Genomic DNA, 19,705 nt, shown 5'->3' on the forward strand with positions numbered 1-19,705 from the left:
AAATTTAAAAACATGAATGAGCTATCCAATTATCAAGGTTTCACTTATATCAATGTAGTTGCACATATAAAATTTGATTGTGAATTTATTTTTCCAGGACTTTTAAATTATGAACATTATTTGAATGAAAGAGAACCTATTGATTATTTAAAACTGAAATACAATTTTATTTCATAGATTTTTTTCTCATATAGTACATAAAATAATGAATCTGAAGCCACCCCCAAAACACAGGATGGGGGGTGGAGTGTCTTCCTCACTGTCCTTCACATTCTAAGATGATACCATTGATAGTGACTGAAACCAGACTGGGTGGCTTAAACCACAGAAATTTATTTACTCACAGTTCCAGAGGCTGTTAGTCCAAGATCAAGGTGCTAGCAGGGTTGGTTTTGTGAGACCGCTCTTCCTAGCTTGCAGATGGTAACTTCTCACTGCATATTCACATGGCCTTTTCTCTGTGCACGTCTGTCTCTTCCTCATCTTATAAGGATACCAGTTCTATTAGACTACAGCCCCACTGTTATGACCTCATTTAACCTTAATGACTTCCTAAGAGGCTCTATCTCCAAATAGAGTCACGATGCAGGTTAGGGCTACGTGGGGGGTGGGGCTCAGTAACAGACATTATATAATTTTAATGTGATTATTGTCCTTGTACATAAACTTTCTCAGTATTCCTCTGCCTTTCAGATATACTGTCATCACAAAGACTTTGCTTTGCCATATTGCCAGTTTCATTCCAGTTAATTATAATACAGGTATCTCTACTGAGTGCTCAGTGTATTCAAGGAATTATCCCAGATTCTGGAGATATACCATTAATGAACCATCCCCCTGTAAGTAACTTCTAGTCTGACCAGACCTTTAGAAATTCAGAAAATTGCCACCTTCAGAGATATCTAGTTCAGGAGTCCCAGACTGTAAACCACCTTACCTAACAACCAACTTCCTTGTAAAAAAAAAAAAAAAAGTATTTTATTCATTAATTACTTTAACCAATATTTATTGTGTTGATTTTGAGCCTAAGATACAGCAATAAACAAATTGTATTAAGTGCTTGGCTTCATGAAACTTATTTTCCAATGGTAGAGACAGACAACAAACAAATAAAGATGCAGAATGTAATGTTAGGTGGTGATAAATATTTTGAAATTTTAAAAAAGCTAAGGAGAAAGAGGACAACTTGTGGGGGGGTGGCGCTGCTAGGCAAGATAGGGTGTGAGGGAAGGCCTCTCTTAAGAGGTGACAACTGAGCAGAGACTAGAAAGGAGCAAAGGAGTGAGCCCTTGGCTGTGCAGAGGATGAATGTTCCAGGTAAAAGACGGGTGCAAAGATTCTAGGGCAGGAGTGCGGTGTGTTTCAGGATCTGCAAGGAAGCTAATGTGACAGAGCAGAGTGAGCCGGGGGAGAGTGATAAGTGATGAGAGCATGAAGGATCTTGTAGCATATTTTAGTCTACGAGAAAAGGAGCCACTGAAGCATTTGGAGAACAGAAGAAATAGAAGCTGATTTATATTTTAAAGCCTCTCTGGCTGCTGTGTGGAGAAAAGATGGGGGAGAAAAGAGTGTGGAGAAATAAGGAGCAGTGAGACAATTGCAGTGATTAGAGTGAGAAATGATGCTGGCTTGCACTAAATCGATAGCATCTAGAGGTGGGGTGTGCGTGTGTGTGTGTGTTTTCAGGTAGGCCCAACAGGTATTGTTACCACAATTGATTAGTAATTTTTTTTCTTTTTGGCCACGCCCCATGGCGTGCAGGATCTTAGTTCCCCCACTAGGGATTGAACTTGTGTCCCCTGCAGTGGAAGCACAGAGTCTTAACCACTGAACCACCATGGAAGTCCCCGATTAGTAATTTTTTATTATGAAATGCTACATACAAAAAATAACCAACACCTACAATATTCCTGACCAGTACTCCTCACATCTGTGCGTCAGAAACAAGGAGAGTCTGAGAAACTGTCACAGTCAAGAGGAGCCTCAGGAGACATGAATGTAACATGGTGTCCTGGATGGGATCCTGGAACAGAAAAAAGACATTAGGTAAAAACTAAGGAAATCTGTATAACCTATGGACTTAAGTAATAATAATGTATCAATATCAGTTCATTAATTATACCAAATGTACACACCAATGCAAAATGTTCTTAGGGAGGGACTTCCTAGGTGGCGCAGTGGTTAAGAATCCGCCTGCCAATGCAGAGGACACGGATTTGATCCCTGGTCCTGGAAGATCCCACATGCCATGGAGCAACTAAGTCCGTACGCCACAACTACTGAAGCCTGATCGCCTAGAGCCAGAGCTGCACAACAAGAGAAGCCTCCGCACTGAGAAGTCCACACAGAGCAACGAAGAGTAGCCCCTGCTTTCCACAACTAGAGAAAGCCCACAAGCAGCAAGGAAGACCCAATGCAACCTAAACAAACAAATAAGTAAAATTTAAAAAAAAATGTTCATAGGGAAACTGTGTGTGTTTGTGGGGGGGGTGTAATATGAAACCTTCTATACTATCTGTTCACTTTTCCTGTAAATCTAAGTTAAAAAGGAAAAAAAAACCAGCAACAATATAACTCACATCCCTGTATCCATGGAGATAGTTGGTGGTGATGGTTACACAATGCGAATATACTTAATGCCACCAAAACATACACTTAACAAATGGTTAAAATAATAAATTGTATGTTATGTATATTTTTCTGCAATAAAAAGACATTTGCTCCTTTTTGCTTCAATTTATTTTTTTGTTCACAGGTTTAGAATTAGGTGATTTGCTCAGTTTTAGTATTATAAGTGACAGAACTGATACTTGAACCCAGATCTGACTGCCTCCAGAGCCCATGCCTTAACCACCCTGCTTTATAGCCCTCCATTAGTGTCTATGGGACCCCTCCTCTTGCATTTCACATATATTCCAAGGTCTTACATCCCCCAGAGAGCTCTTAAGATTACTAGCTCACATTCATTCATTCAACAAACATCAACCGAGCTTTTCCTCGGTACCAAGAACTATGCTAATACATTTTCCATACTCATGTAATTCTCATCATAGCCCACAGTGAAAGAGGCAGTGCTATAGACCTGAGAAAACTGCAGCTCGGAGACGTTATATCACTTGTTCAGTACTATAGACCTAGTTGGTACCCAAGCCAGGCATTAAACTCAGGTGTGTGTAGCTCTAAAGCCAAAGCTTTTAATGGCCTCCTTGTTCATTGCAGATAATTATTATTCTGATTATTTCTGGTAGTGTGTTTACCATGAGAGAAGGTTCACACCCCACATTGTTAGTAGCTTGGGTCACCCTCATTCTCTAATTGTCTATACCTGTATTTTATGATAGATTTGTTTGGTTATTGATTGTTTCTTCTGTTTATGTCTTTTATCCCTCCCATAAGATCTGAGCTCCATATACATGGAATTTCTTTTTTACCTCTGTACCATGGTATCTAAAGCTAGAAGGAAACTGAATGTTCTCTCCCAAGCCTCTGCCCTTTTAGAAGTTATTTTTCAAACATGAGGCCACCCAGCTACTCAGGGGAGCCATGACTAGAACCCTGTTTATATCTGCTTAGCCAGGAGAGCACCTGATGCCACAGGTCTTCAGTTTAAACATAGGGGAAAGTGAAGATCACGGAATCAATGGTGTGTGAAAAGGTCCATAAGACACCTTTAAATCTCTTTCATTAATCTTTTAATAGAATCATTCTCTTAAAGGTGATCTCCCATGGCCTCCAAATTGCCAAATTTTTTGTTTTTGTCCTTTTTATCTTAATGCCTTCTTTCTGAAGCTCTTCTTTCCTTGGCACCAAGCTCCCCTAGTTCTTGTTCTATGATCACACTTTATTTTCCTTAACTATTCCTCCATCCACTTCCTGAGGCTGTCTTGAACCCTCCCCTTTTTCTTTATTCTTGCATCTACTTCAAGTGTTTCTGAACAAAAGACAGCACATCTTCAGCCTCTTTTCCAAGATCTAGACTTGAGGCTGCAGCTGTTTGAAAAATTCAGCTTGTGCAAAGCTAACTTCAACTCCTACTCTCCACACCCAACCTGATCCTCCCTGTAATGTTCAGTGCAATGTCATCCTGTTCTCCCTGTGGGGACCCCGTGCTTCCTTGACACCTCTTGGCTGCATCTTTACAAAAGTACCTTCAGGGTCTCCCGATCGATACTCAAATCCTACTTCAATGTAATCTAATAACTGATTCCAAAGTATTCTTAAGGTCAGCTCAGATGATTTCCCTCTCCTCTACAAAGGGACTTTACGGGGAGTCCATTGCCTACTAACTCAAATTGGGCATTCAAAAAGCCCTTTATGATCTGGTCTCAACTGACCTTTCAGGTCAAGTTAATCTATTACGATTTCTTTTGACATGTCTACAATTCCCCAATTCTGTATCTTTTGCTAACACTGTTTCTTTCTCTAGAAATCCTCTCCTCATTTCTGTCTGTTAAGACCTGTCAAAAAGGTCTGATTTGATCTGAAATCAGATCAAATTAAAATGTTAAGAGTTTATTGTGCAAACAACTGAAGAGTTTGCAAACTGGGAGACTTCAGATAGAAAGTGGCAAGAAGCTCAGAGGCATGTCCTTAGGATGGCTTTTAACACAAGAATAAGGAAGTTGTACAACCTTTACAATGATTGGTTATTACAATAGGTGTTTCCAGACAACAGAAGATTGGTTAAAAGTGAGTATCTTATACCATTTTAGGAAGACAATTTAAATTTCATTTATAAATATCAGAGGCACTTACAAGAAACAACCTAAATTGAATTTCATTTCCATTTATGAAATAAGCTGGATTGTTTTCCTTACATGGCCTAATTGGTTTTGTCTGCTCAGGAGATTTTTAAGGCCGGTCTCCACTTCTGGTCAAACTCTCAGCAAGTTCTTGTTCCTGTATATGTTCTCGCATAGGGCTACTCTTGGGTACCACTGTTGATGTCCGTAGGATGGATTGGGTTTTTTTGTTTTTGTTTTTGCAGCACCATGAGGCTTAAGGGATCTTAGTTCCCCAACGAAGGATCAAACCTGGCCCTGGCAGTGAAAGCACCCAGTCCTAACCACTGGACCACCAGGAAATTCCCCCCAGTCCTCGCCTCCCCCCCCCTTTTTTAGGCTGGATTGCTGTGCAGTCACTGACAGCTGTAGTCATGGTAGACATGGATGGTTGGATTATTGAGTTCTTCTAGTTGTCTAATCTTGATGGACATCATTTGATGTGTGAGCAGCTGCTGAAAGATATTTAAAACTCTTGAGAAGATGCAACACACTAGGGAGGTTAATATGATGAGTATGAGAATAATAGCCAAGGATTGAAAAATTCGCTAGAGCAGAGATTCCCAGGAGCCAAGATTTAACTAACTAAATAAATCAGTGGATGAACCGTTTCACCTATTTGGTGAAACATTAACATCTGATCTTTAAGATCTTTTAAGTTTGGGGTAACAATTCCTGATTTATTAACATGGAAACATTTTTCACCAATGACAACATATGTGCCTCGTCAGGCAGTTATGGTGTCTAAAATTCGTCTCTTTGTAAGACTTCTGAAGCGAGGCTGGAAATCTTGGTTTCTAAGGCTTGGAGGGAATTAGCTGTGTCATTGAAGCTTTTTTTCTCAAGTTTTAGAGATATATAAAATAGGCTTTTCTAGTTTACAGGTGCCAATATGAAGAATTAATGTTCTGACAAATGAAGGAATCCAGCACTGTGTGTAGTGAGAGGGTTGGTGCTTCATGAGTTTCTCTCATGAACTGCTATCTTATGAATAAATGAACCAAGATTGGTGGTTTCATGTGCAGGTAGTTTTTTGTTTCTGACTATTGGGAGTTAACAGTTCTAACAGACAATGACCATTCCAATTTAGAAGTTCCTGATATAGGGTGGTGTTGCACTGGAAACAGAGTTCTGTTCCTCTTAGGGACAGAGGTAAATTTTGATGTTCTTGGCTTGGGCAATTTGTGGGTTGGTTACCCAAGCTTTCTTCAATAACCATGAGCAAGCAGTGCCTCAATCTGATAGAAGTATTTAGATAGAAGAAAGAATTTCCCTGGGATTAGGGATCAGAGAACATCCAGTCAGGGAAATTTTATTGTGGTTACAGTACTGGTAATGAATATAGGTAGAGAAGAACCTTGTAGGGTTTTGTTATGAAGGTCTAATCCAAACAGTTTCATTACACAATTGAGGAGTGATAAGTCCCAAAAAGGGACCATTTATTTGATTACGAAAAATACAAAGCAGAAGTTTTTCTTTTATTGGAGAATGAACAGGAAATATAATTGGGAAGAACTGATTAGTTAGGCATTGGGAATGTGTCCATAATCCATTGGGTTGATACCAAACAAGTTATATCTTTGCTAGCAAGATATAACTGTGAGAATGTATCAGGTGCTTCATCAATCTGGGTACATACCCAACATTCTACTTGATTAGTCACTGATGCTTTTTTTTCTTGTACAGTGTTTGTTAAGAGGTGTTTATACTTAACATTAAAGGCTTAATAGAATTATTAATAATAAAAGTGTGTTAATTTTGGCACCAGTGGTCTTGTTCCACTGACTCAGGAAAGTTGTCCGCATTGTGTGGTTGTCTACTTCTGGGGAAAAGTTTTCCCTGGTATCCTTAATTTTACGTTGGCTGTTGGTTGACAGAACCAAGAGTCTGAGGGAGCTCTTTTTAGTTGAAAGATATGAACCCATGGTTCAACACTCTGTAATCTGACTGCTATCTGAGAGGTTAAAAGAACCTGATGGGGCTCTTTCCATCAAGGTTCAAGTGCAGTTTTTGGTTAATGTCTTCTCCTGAATACCATCACGGGATTCCAAAGTGTGGGGCAGAAAATCCTTATCAGGTGGAGGGTCTCTAAAGTCCTCTTCGACCTGCTGGAAATCAGCTTCTAATACTGCAGGAGAACCTTACATATCAGAGTTGTGGGTCATATCAGTTCACAAGAGTTGGATGAGTACATGGGGTTCTATCATTAAGGGCACGCGTCACCCAGTAATGATTTCATCAGGCGTCAACTTATATCTTCCAAAAGGTGTTGATCTTATTGTCATTAAGAGTTAAAGGTGGGCTTCCTAGGTGGCGCAATGGTTAAGAATCCGCCTGCCAATGCAGAGGTCACGGGTTCGATCCCAGCTCCAGGAAGATCCCACATGCCACGGAGCAGCTAAGCCCGTGTGCCACAAAAAAAAAAAAAAAAAAAAAAGAGTTAAAGGTAACACTTTAGGCCAAGGTAATCCCACGGTCTCAGTTAATTTTGCCCATTTCAATTTCAGAATGCTATTGGTGCATTCAACCTTTCTTGAAGACTGAGGATGACAGGGACAGTGGTAGTGCCACTACGTTTGAATAACCTTATCTAGTTTTTTATAACTTGTCCAGTAGAGTGAATCCTTCTATCACTTGAAATTAAGTTTGGGATTCCCTGAAGGGGAAAAACATTTTCTAATAATTTCTTTGCCACAGTGGTGGCATCAGCTTCCCAATATGGAAAGGCTTCTACCCATCTAGAAAACAGACATACTATTATTAAGTACATATTGATGGCCCATAGAGGGAGGCAAATGAATGAAATGCAAATGCAAATGTTCAAGGGTCCAGATGGTGAGGGAGCAGTTCTGGAGCCACTTTAATGGACTTACCCAGATTATGTGACTGGCAGGTTAGACATTAATTATAGATGTTTCACACCATCTCAGAACAGTTACCCCACCAATACTTCTTCATAATTTGAATCATTTCATCAATCCCATGGTGAATAGTCAGAGTGCTCATGAAAGTGGCAACTTGAGGGATTCAGGAAATACCAGGTGGCCATCCAGGGCCTCCCAAAGTCTTCTTTTTATATTAAATTTGCATCCTTCTTGATGCCACTTTGTTTTCTAATATAGATACACTTGCTTGTTTGTTAAATGTTATCATAAATGATTTGATTTGGATCAATTTTATGGAGTTCATTCATTACAGAGTTTTGGTATATTCTGAATCTCTTGAGTTGCAGCCTTACCATAAAAGTCAGCTATAACATTTCCTTGATATTCATGGTCTGATCTGTATGAGCTTCAACTTTTCTGATAGCAACTTGTGAAGCTAGTAATAGTGCAGAGAGGAGCTCAGCAATCTGAGGTCCATTTTTCACAGGCATGCCATTTGACGTTAGGAATTCCCTCTGTTTCTATAGTAGACCAAAATCATATAGACTACTCCAAAAGCAAACTCTATTGGTCACACTTATTAATAGTTTTATCTCTGGATAACTCACAGGCTTGAGTCAGGGCAACTAACTCTGTAGACTGTGCTGAATTAAATTAGGGAAGAACTTTCCTAATGGGGCATTTTGGGAGTAACAGCATGAGAGCCTGATATTTCCCTGCAGAATTTTTGGCACAGGAGCCATCAACATACAGTATTAATTCTGGATTGGCTAATGGTGTTTCCTGTAAATCTAATCTAGGAGTCACATTTTGAGGAACTAATTTAACGCAGTTCTACATCTCTCCTTTGCTGGGTGAAGGTAGGAAGGTAGAAGGGTTTAAAGAGTTAAGGCAAAGAATGCATTGGTTTGAAGGAAGGCGCAGAATCTCATAAAATGTGAGTCTCCTGACTGAGAAATGCTGTGAATGCTCAATATTTAGTAAACTTTCTACACATGAGGAACCTGTGGATGTGAATCATTTCCCTGAAAAAGTTCCAAGGAAGACTACAATTTTAGTGGCTGCAGCTACTGCCTTTAAACAATTTGGATATGCCTTGACTACTGGGTCCAGTTGTAGGCTGCAATAGGCTATAGGTATTTTTTTTCTCCATATTCTTGAGTGAGGACTCCTAAAGCCCAATTGTTCTATTCACGGGTGAAAAATACAACGGGTCTAGTGTATTTGGGGAGCAATAATGTGGGAGGATTTTGTAAAGCCCATGTGAATTCAGTAAAGGTTTCCTCATGTTTTATTTCCCAAAGAAGAGACTCCTGAGTGCTAGTTTTAGTTCACAGAGTAGGGAAGCCAATAAAGAAAAATATGACTCAGGACCTACAATGTCCTGCAAGTCCAAGGAATTCTAACAGGTCTAGTATAATTTTGAATGGTGTTTATTCCTTCTAAAGACAGAAAGATTCCTTTTGCAGAGAAGTCATGACCTAGATAATGAACCGTCTCTTGTAAGAACTGAAGCTTATCTCGAGGCCTTAGAGCCTTTATAAGCCAGTCGTTGTAACATACGTTGAATCGATTCCTGAGTTCTCTATAGATGAGGAACAAAGCAGCAAATCATTTACATATTAAATCAAGGTAGAATTTCTGAGAAATTGCAGGAGTGTTTAAATCCTGATGTTAAATTTGTGAAAAGTATGAGAGAGCCTCAGTAAATCCCTGATGCGTTACTGTCCAATAAGACTATTGATTTCTCCAAGTAAAGGGAAATTAATATTGACTTACTTTGTCCATAGGGATGCTGAAGAAAGCAAAGCATAAAATCATGACTATAAAGCATTTGGATTCAGTTGGTATATTTGCCAACAAAGTGCTTGGGTTTGGTACCCCTGGAAATTTCAGTATCACAATGGCTGTTACTTATGGCTCTAAGGTCTAACACAAATCTCCATCCCCATCTATAGTGTTTCTTTAAAGGCAAGATAGGAGCATTGCAGGAATTGATAGAGGGCATAATAAGCTTCTGACTTATTAAATCTTCTATTATAGGGGTGAGCCCTTGTATGGCTTCAGGCTTTAAGGGGTACTGAGGTGAGTTAGGAAGGATCATTCTGAATTTGAACAAGTTTGGTACTTTTTATTTTTTCCATATCTGTAGAAAAGGCCCACTGAGTATCAGGGATTTCAGAGAGATCTATAACATCTATACTTTTATGGAATTTAGTAGTCTCCTCGGGACAATCAATTTGGGCTTAGAGAACACATAATGCCTTAGTCTCTGATGAGTTTGGAAATTCTAAGGTTATTTCTCCTGAGGAAAATTTTAGTTGGCCTTGTAATTTAGAAAGAAGGTCTTTTTTCCACAAACAACTAACTTTTTATTGAAGTATAATTGATTTACAATGTTGTTAGTTTCAGGTATACAGCAAAGTTATATAACTTTTTCAGATTCTTTTCCACTATAGGTTATTACAAGCTATTGAATGTAGTTCCCTGTGCCATGTAGTAGGTCCTTGATGTTTACCTATTTATATATAGCAGTGTGCACCTATTAATTCCAAACTCCTAATTTATTCCTCCCCTCCCCCTTCCCTCTTTGGTAACCATATGTTTGTTTTCTGTCTGTGAGTCTATTTCTGTTTTGTAAATAAGTTCGTTTGTATCTTTTTTTAAGATTCCACATATAAGTGATATCATACAGTATTTGTCTTTGTGTGACTTACTTCACTTAGCATGATAATCTCTAGGCCCACCCATGTTGCTACAAATGGCATAATTTCATTCCTTTTTATGGCTGAGTAATATTTCATTGGGGTGTGGGTGTGTGTGTGTGTGTGTGTGTGTGTGTACATACCACATCTTCTTTATCCATTCATCTGTCGATGGCTAGCTTGCTTCCATTGATGGATAGGTTGTCTTGGCTATCATAAATAGTAAATAGCTGTAGTAAGCAGGTCTTTACCTAGGAAATTCACAGGGGTAATATTGCATAATAGAAAAGTACAACTTTCAGAGAAAGAGCCAACAGTTACAGGTTCCAATAAAGAAACTCTTTGAACCTGACTGGAAAGTCCCACTACTAAGATATTTTTATTACCCCGAGGAAGTTCTTCATGTATTACAGTGGTGTTATTTATTTTCTTTAATTAATTTATTTATTTGGCTGTGTTGGGTCTTAGTTGCAGCACGTGGGATCTTCGTTGAGGCATGTGGGATCTTTTGTTGCAGTGCACGGGTTTCTCTAGTTGTGGTGTGTGGGCTCAGCAGTTGTGGTGCAAGGGCTTAGTCGCCCTATAGCATGTGGGATCTTAGTTCCCTGACCAGGGATCCAACCCGTTTCCCCTGCAGTGGAAGGCAGATTCTTAACCACTGGACCACCAGGGAAGTCCCACAATGGTTTTAAAGTAAATAGTTGGGGAAGAAAAGAGAAGGCAGTTTAGTGGTGGCCTAGTGGTTAGCATTTGGGGCTTTCACTGCCTTGGCCCAGGCTCAATCCCTGATGGGGAACTGAGATCCCACCTGCCATACAGTGCAGCCAAAAAAAAAGAAAGAAAGAAAAAGTAGAGTTGCTCTGGTATCTATCAACATGGTAGAAATTTCTCCATTTAAGTTTAGTTTAGTTTTCATTCTTGAGTTAAAGGAATTATTGAAAGTAGCTTACTGGGCAATTTCTTGGAGCCTTATCATTGTTGACAGCTATCACAAGAATGTGGGAGTTGGGGTTTCTCTCTTATAGGGCAACTGGATTGTTACAAGTGGGCTGTTCTAGGACTTCCCTGGCGGTCCGGTGGTTAAGACTCCATGCTTCCAACGCAGGGGGCGTGGGTTCGATCCCTGGTGGGGAAACTAAAATACCACATGCCGTGTGATGTAGCCCGCCACCCCCCCCCCCAAAAAAAGTGGGCTGTTCTTCCCATGTCCCTTTTGATTACAGTATTTGCAGGTATCTCTACCAACAGGGGCAAAACATGGAGTAGGAATGGACCCCTTGAAGTTGGGTCAAGGTTGTTGCAATTGTAGGGCCATGAATTTATTTTGTTTTTCTGTTCCGTTGTTCTTTCAAAATATTCAGCAAGATGTTGAAACTCTAGGATAGAAGTGGCTTCTGATTCTCATTATGTTCCCATAACAAACCATTGAGTTCTGGGTGAAGCCCATTAACAAAATGGGCACACAAGGCAAAACCAGTCTCCAGGTCTTTGAGACCACAGTATTGTCTAAATACTACTTCAAAACGAATTCAGAAATCTGCCACTGTTTGTTTGTTTCTTTTTAAAATGGGATTTTTTTATGGCCCAGTCAAGTCTCATAGGAAAAACCTTGGGAACTTCTTCAAGAAGCCGCTGACTTATTTTCTTGCTCTTTTTATTCTATCTCTGGAGGCATGTTTGTTGGGGCCTTCAAAATCTTAGGTAGGGTCTTTCCAATATATTTCTTGAAGACAATTTTGAGCATTTCCTGGATTCAGTATCATGTTAACAAACTGGTAAAAATCAGGTAGTCCAGGGTCACAGGCACCAAGAAGAATTTTGAAATTCTTCTATAAATTTATCAATAGTTTGGTCCTTTTTAGGGTCTGGCAAATCATTTACAATGGTTCAAAGCTTGGCTCAAGACCAGGGTTTAGATTCTACTGATCCCTGGTTCATTAGAATATCTTATTTTAAAGGATATTTAGGGGGGTTGGGGGGAAAGGGTAAAATATCAAGGGATTAATGGGTTCAGAATAATCAGATTAAGGAGAATAAAGAGGAGCATAGGGATTAGTTGGAGGTCCCTCAAGTTATTCGTGTCAGTCAGAGCTTTGGTCTTTTTTGTTGGCTCATTGTAATGATTCTTTAGGGAGGCTATTTTGGAGTCATTTTGTCTTTTGGAGGCCTCCATACCAATTAAAAATGCATTCCACTGTTTTTGAAAGGTTTGGGATCATATCTTTTCAGGGGTACCCTTAAGGTAGACTATCTTATCTAAGTTAAAGGTTCGCCAAAGTGACCACTGTAATTCCAAGTTACCCTATGTAGAGTGCACTCATTTTTCCAAAAAGGGACAAGATTCTGGTCATTAAGTACACATATATAAGAAGCAGGAGTTTTGAGAGAGGTGGGGGAAAGAGTTTTAGACCAGGTGCAACTAATCTTTGCCTTTATTTTTATTTATTTATTTTTCAGCTATGCTGCATGGCTTGTGGGCCCTTAGTTTCCCAAACAGGGATTGAACCCATGCCCTCGGCAGTGAAAGCATGGAGTTCTAACCACTCAACCACAAGGGAATGCCCTAATCTTTGCCTTTAGAGTCCCTAAAATGACTGTATCTATAAGAGTGTGGGAATTTTACTGCTGTCTAGAAACCCAGGGAATCATGGGTTTTCTCCCCTTACAGACAGAAGGGTGACCAAGAAGCTTGAAGAAAATACAAGTATGCACAATAAAGTCAGAAAGCTCCAGACACAAAAAAAGCAGAGCTTGGATCCAAGAGAGACTTACCCTAGAACTCCGTAGTTGGTGAGACAGCAGTGAGCACAGTGGCCTTAGTAGGTACAGACACCTAGTTACTCACCGGCCTCAGGGCTTGTCAGCAAATAGTCTTCAGATCCCACTTATGACACAAGAAACTGTGAAAAAATCAGATCAAATAAAAATGTTGAGTTTATTGTGCACACAAAAGAACAATTCACAAACTAGGAAACTTCAGATTGAAAATGGCAAGAAGCACAAAGGCATGTTTTATAGGATGGCTTATAACATGAGACAGGAAGCTATTTAACTTTCACAATGATTGGTTATTACAATGAGGGTTTACAAATGGCATGGGATTGGTTAAGAGTGATTATCTTATACCATTTTAAGAAGACACTAAAGTATGTGTATGATTATCAGAGGCATTTGCAAGAAATAACCTAAATTAAGTTTTGCTAATGTTCATGAAATAAGTTAGATTAAGTTTTGCTTTCATGACTTAACTGGTTTTGTCTGTTGAGGAATTTTTAGGTTTAGTCTCCATTTTATTTTAACAGACCCAATTCAACTTACAGGGCCCTTCCTTACCCCCTCAGCCTAAAGTAATTATTCAGTGATTCTCTTTAACCAAGGATAATGGGTAACGGAGAGGGGAGGGCAGGAATCCCAAAGAGAATCCACTTAAAACTGGGGCAAAAATTTCATAGTTAAGAAAGATAAAAGGACTGATTGTAGGGAGACCCAATCTGGGACAAAGCTAAAACAAACCCAAAACACACACAACATAATGTAGTAGATGATAATTACACACAAGTATCATTACTTTAATATAAAAATATGAAAGACAGGTGTTTACTTGAAAATATATATGTTGTATTATTTATCCTTCATTTCCATAAGTGCTATTATTTAAAAATAGAACTGGCTAACAGTGACAATTAGTAATAGCAGGGCTAATTAAGTAATGTATGAGAAATAAGTAGAAATATCTTTATGCATTTCCCTCCTCTGATACAGCACTTTACTTTTTTAAACAATTGAATATTTAAATTTTATAGGATATATTATTCCGTATTCTTAAGCTATAAAAATATAAGAATTTTAAAAGGAGAATGTAAATTTAACAGGATTAACTAAACAAACATTGCTATATTTACTAAAAAGTAACAATGGCATGTTTCTTTCTGTCTCATGACACAGGATCTTTTCATTCTTTTGCTTTCCTTTTCCAATAATACTTCTCTGAACTCCCTGCTGCCTTTAGAACATCCTTCTTTTCTTTCATGTGGTGGTAAAACTGAATATAGTCAAACGTGAAAGTTTCTTTTACTTGCAGTTTTTCTCTTATCAAATCCATGTTACACTGCTTCCTGGTGTCTGCCCAATGTGATGACATCAATCTAAATATCCTCTCAATAAAAACACTTGAGGATGCAATACTTAGGATTTTACTTACTAGCAACAGCAAATTTTGAGACTTGCAGGAATTCATTTCCAGCTCTCCAAAAATGTCCATCCATTTTTCACCTACAGGATTATTTTGGTAGACCAGCTGTTTATCAATCACATTCTTTGCATCTATAAATTCATCATAGAGGTTACCCATGTCTAAAATGTCCATCATTTTTAAACATTCTGAAGCACACTGGATGTCCTTGTAAGTTAAACCTCTCTCAGGGAAAATGGTTTTAAAGCACAGAGGAAATTTGAACTTGTGAAATCAAAATTGGATTCCAAATAAGTTATTGTTCTAGTAAAGAAGCTGAGAAAATTCTGTTTAATTTTGTTGCCCTTTCCTGGTGACATTTTTTTCAGTTCTAAAGCAGTTTTCTTTCCAAAAAATAAGTCATTTTTTCACTGTATGAGTTTCTGTCGCAACTTACACGTAATATCAAATAACTCAGGTGCAGACAGTTTATCCTTTTCTGGGTTCCTTATCACCTCTTCAAAGATCATCAAGCAGTTCTGGAGAAACAGCATACAAATTTCTGTCGTACTGTAATCCTTTTCTCCATTTTCATCCTCAATGTATTTCCAAATTAGAGAAGGACATTCTTCTTTTCCCACACTTTGAAAATAGAATTTTATGGCAGGCCAACATTTTAACATCTTTTCTATAGCTGGCAACGACAGCCACCTTGCTGGCATCTGTCTAAGAAGTCTCTCTCCCTCCATTTCTACAAAGTCAAAAATCTCATTAAGTGTTTCTGCATGTTTTGAGGAAACTGAAAAGTAGCCCAAAACCTTCATTATGAAAGCCTCGATGTCACAGGAAAGCAAATCACATCCCTTTTTAGCAGTCTTGTGTACAAGCTGTGCAGGACATTTAGCAGGTGGGATCTTTTCACTGTCTTTGGTAAGAAGTTTATAGAGTGAACGGAATTTGCTGAAATTTACATCTGCACTATCTGCTAAATATGCAGATAGATAAGCGAAGTTTAGCTTATATCTGGATAGGATATCAACAATCTTTTATTTTATGTTTTCTGAGGTTTCATTAAAATCTTCATAGAACTCAAGAAGACAGTTTGAAACTGTTTTTCAAAGCAAAGTACCTAAGTGAGGGGGAACACTTTTTTATTGCCACGATCCAACACATCACTTGATACACCATAGAAAGCACGACCATTGGTAAGATCTGACAGGATCAGCTCTATATTTTAAGGGGCCAACACATTTGTGATCAAAATCTCCCCTTTTGTGGAACTCTCCTGCATTGTTGGTGGGAATGTAAGTTGGTACAGCCACTATGGAAAACAGTTTGGAGGTTCCTTAAAAAACTAAAAACAGAACGACCATATGATCCAGTAATCCCACTACTGGACACATACCCAGAGAAAACCATAATCCAAAAGAAACATGTACCATAATGTTCATTGCAGCACTATTTACAATAGCCAGGACATGGAAGCAACCTAAATGCCCATTAACAGATGAATGGATAAAGAAGATGTGGCATATATATACAATGGAATATTACTCAGCCATCAAAAGGAATCAAATGGAGCTATATGTAATGAGGTAGATAGACCCAGAGACTGTCATACAGAGTGAAGTAAGCCAGAAAGAGAAAAGCAAATACTGTATGCTAACTCATATATATGGAATTAAAAAAAAAATGGTACTGATGAACCCAGTGACAGGGCAAGAATAAGGATACAGATGCAGAGAATGGACTGGAAGACATGGGGTCGGGGGGTTGGGGGGTGAAGGGGAAGCTGGGACGAAGTGAGAGAGTAGCATAGACATACATACACTACCAACTGTAAAATAGATAGCTAGTGGGAAGTTGTCGTATAACAAAGGGAGATCAACTTGATGATGGGTGATGCCTTAGAGGGCCAGGAGAGGGAGGGTAGGAGGGAGTTGTGGGAGGGAGGAGATATGGGGATATATGTATAAATACAGCTGATTGACTCTGGTGTACCTCAAAAGCTGGTACAAGAGTGTAAAGCAATTATATTCCAATAAAGAAAAGAAAGAAAAAGAAAGAAAGAAAGAAAGAAAGAAAGAAAGAAAGAAAGAAAGAAAGAAAGAAAGAAAGAAAGAAAGAAAGAGAAAGGAAAAGAAAGGAAGGAAGAAAATAGACATTCTAAGTTCTTAAAAAAAAAAAAAACCTCTCCTTTTGTTCGCCCACAGGACATTTTAGTTGCAACCTCTGAATCAGGAAATGTAACTTTATCAGCTTCACAGAGCAATCAAGAGAGCCATAGGACAACATATACTCTCTTGTGTGGTGTGCCCAAGTTAATTCAGTTCAGCAGCTGCTGTTTTCCATTGAGTGCTGGTGTCTTTTGGGGAGACAAAAACACTGTATCGATTCAAAAGTGCTTGCTTGTCTCATCTCTAGGGTTTGTGGGATTCAGCCTTCATATGTGTCTTCACATCCCCTTCTCCACCATGGCCAACCACGAATTCTTTTCTGCATATTGTGCAGTACGCTCTGTTTGGATTATTTACCTCCCTAATGCAGTTGTAAGTGTCCTTCCATCTATCATTAAAATAACGAAGCCGTTTAGTCTTCTTTCTTGGTATCATCTGGGTCATGCTGGCGTTGGTATGGAACTCACTCTCATTTTCATGATCTGAACTCTTAGGAAACATGGTCACAATATTCACAAAGTTAAAAATTACACTAGCACTATCTCCATACAAAGCAAACAGTTAACTGGACTGTTAACACTCCTGACTAGAACTTAAGTTGCTGTGAGAGAAGGCTACAATGGATATACTATGTAAACCACACAAATGGTTACCAATATCACTGGACAAGGGAAGGCTGACAATCACCATATTCATTTGTGATTAACAGAAGCCAGACAATCATTGTATTTACAAAGATTCAGCCTCTTTTGGGGGTGCATAACATGGGTTTTGCGCCCTTCTACTCCACCCTAATCTTTGCACTCACTGATGAAAACCAAGGCATATTTTACCCAGGAGGGATTTCTTGGAATATAGGACTTTCAGGGACAGTCCCAATCTGGTATGGCTGGTCACCAAAAATAAAGTTCATGACTCTCCCATTTTCACAAGTGAGAGCCTGTCTAGTACTTTGAGATCTGCTATTTTGACTTTAGCAAATTATACTTAACTAGACTTTCTGAGAAGTGTAGTCTAAAGTAAATCAAATAAAAATGGTTAACCAAATCTTTCTGACAGTAGTTTTTCTGAAAGTTTTTTTTGGATAAATCTGGCTTACTTTGAACTTTGCAGTATTTGGTACAGCTGTTCCACGGTTTCTTTCTTTAGCTACAGAGACACTTCTGAGACTAGCTGGCAAGTCAAGGTTGGCTGTTCCTAATGATTCAACTGCACGGACTTTTGTTATTTCTAATAGCTCCATTCATTTTATCTATAAAGAAAAAAACCAAGCACTCATTAATTCTATAGCATACCCCCCCAAAATTAAGAATGACAAATTAAGGATGCACTTTATTATAAAAACAAGATAAAGATGCTCACTTATGTTTATAAAATACTCCACAGCCTTGTTATGCCAGTAAATGTAAAAAAGGGTGGAGACAGAAAACGCAAAAGAGAAAGGAAAGTTAATACTGGTCCTCTCGCAGTCATTAGCTAACTTATTAAAAGCTGAAGGCAAGATTTGTTAAAGCTGCTCAGAGCTGGTAAACTAATGTTGTCATTAACAGACATTTAAAAGGTTCCATTAAGAACTGCCTGCGCTAGATTCCTCCGCCCTGAGCCATTTAAAGTCACAATTAATCTTTAATCGAGAAGGGTAAGAATGATGGTCACTTAAAAATAGGCTATGGATTGTGATTGTATAGTTTTGTCTGCTAATCAGATAATGCCGCCCCCACCCCAAAGCTACAGAGATGTCATACATCAAAAGAAATCGAAGAAATTAAATGACACGACAACCGTGGTTCCCTAGCCTACTCAGATACTGTCGCCCTACATGTAAAAAGAGGTGAACGTGTGCGCCTCTCTTAACCACCAATAACCCACCCCTTTTTTCTTACGCGAATCGGGGTTCTGCTCTGCGACCTCTTCCTGGATCTCTCCCTCCAAATGCTGTGTTCTTTCGGGTACACCACAAGGTCAAAGCCCTAGTACTGTCACCCCGCGTGATCGAGAAGGTCCTTCTGTAATACGACCTTCCCTGAAAGCCGCACCTCCTGAAGGATCGCGACCCGCTCCGCGAGGAAGACTGCGATTGGAGTCCGTACTTTCTCTGGTGGCGCCTTCTGGACCGAGACCTTCTTCTCCCACGCGGGCTCTGACTCCTGGACCATGACCGACTCCAGTGAAACGTTGGAACGCGACTGGGAGCTTCTGGAAAAGGGGGCGAGCCCGGCTACAAGCTCGTTCACGTAGGTAAGACATCGTTGCTGCCGGCTCTGAAAGGGGCCACTTCCCCAAAACCCAGATTATCTCCTAAACGGTGGTTCCCAACCCGGACGATTTTCCCCGGGAGGGGATGTTTGGCAGTCTGGAGACATTTCTGGTTGTTACAGCCGGGGGAGAGCAGGGGATGCTGATAAACATCCTACGGCGCAAAGGACAGCTCCCCCCACCCCACCCCCCCCCCAAAATCAGAATTATCTGGCCCAAAATGTCAGCAGTGCCTAGGCTGAGAAACCCTACCTTAAAGCAAACGGAAAAAAACAGGTCACGTCTCAGAAGTGGATCACCGCGACGGGACTCACTTGGGTCGCCCAAGTAGCCCGCAAAAGCAGACCCGGGAGGTCCCCGCCTCCCGGGAATGCGCCCGCCGCTCGCAGAGGCGAAGCTACGGCGAGGACGCAGCCAGGCTCTGAGAAAAGAAACAAGACTGACAAACCCCATTAGTGCTGTGGGGCCGCGAACCCGGACCCTCCTCTGCACCACGCGGGACCCACGCCTGAGATAACTGTGGGAGCGACCCCAGTGCTAGAAAATTTACCGCCTCACCGAAAACGGATACAAAGCCCCAACAAACGCCTTCTGTGGAACGCTTAAGACAAAGAGCAACTTCTCATACCGACCCTCGAACGCTGTACCCATCTGTCATTTCCGACAGAGCGACGCGAACCAAGCGCTGCGTAAACGCACCGCAGCCTGCGCCCGGAGCACGCGCAGAGGC

At 39.9% G+C, this 19,705-nt stretch overlaps 1 long non-coding RNA gene across 8 annotated transcripts; it reads right to left on the reverse strand.

Moving 5' to 3' along the window:
• Positions 1–39: 39 nt before the first annotated feature.
• On the reverse strand, positions 40–19,689 carry LOC130832098 (uncharacterized). Of its 8 annotated transcripts, none has more exons than XR_009048197.1 (9): positions 19,534–19,689; positions 19,228–19,396; positions 18,603–18,915; positions 17,819–17,971; positions 17,077–17,208; positions 15,000–15,081; positions 13,217–13,271; positions 10,515–10,622; positions 977–2,023 (listed from the first exon to the last, which is right to left on the reverse strand). It is a non-coding gene; the product is annotated as an uncharacterized LOC130832098 (long non-coding RNA). The 8 variants fall into 8 exon arrangements; XR_009048193.1 differs by having other exon boundaries at positions 13,144–13,271; XR_009048192.1 differs by lacking the exons at positions 15,000–15,081; positions 17,077–17,208 and adding an exon at positions 40–483 and having other exon boundaries at positions 1,904–2,023; positions 13,144–13,271.
• Between the last annotated feature and the right edge of the window lie 16 nt (positions 19,690–19,705).

The sequence above is a fragment of the Hippopotamus amphibius genome, chromosome 1 (assembly GCF_030028045.1).
Source record: "Hippopotamus amphibius kiboko isolate mHipAmp2 chromosome 1, mHipAmp2.hap2, whole genome shotgun sequence".
In the NCBI taxonomy this organism is placed as follows: Eukaryota; Metazoa; Chordata; class Mammalia; order Artiodactyla; family Hippopotamidae; genus Hippopotamus; species Hippopotamus amphibius.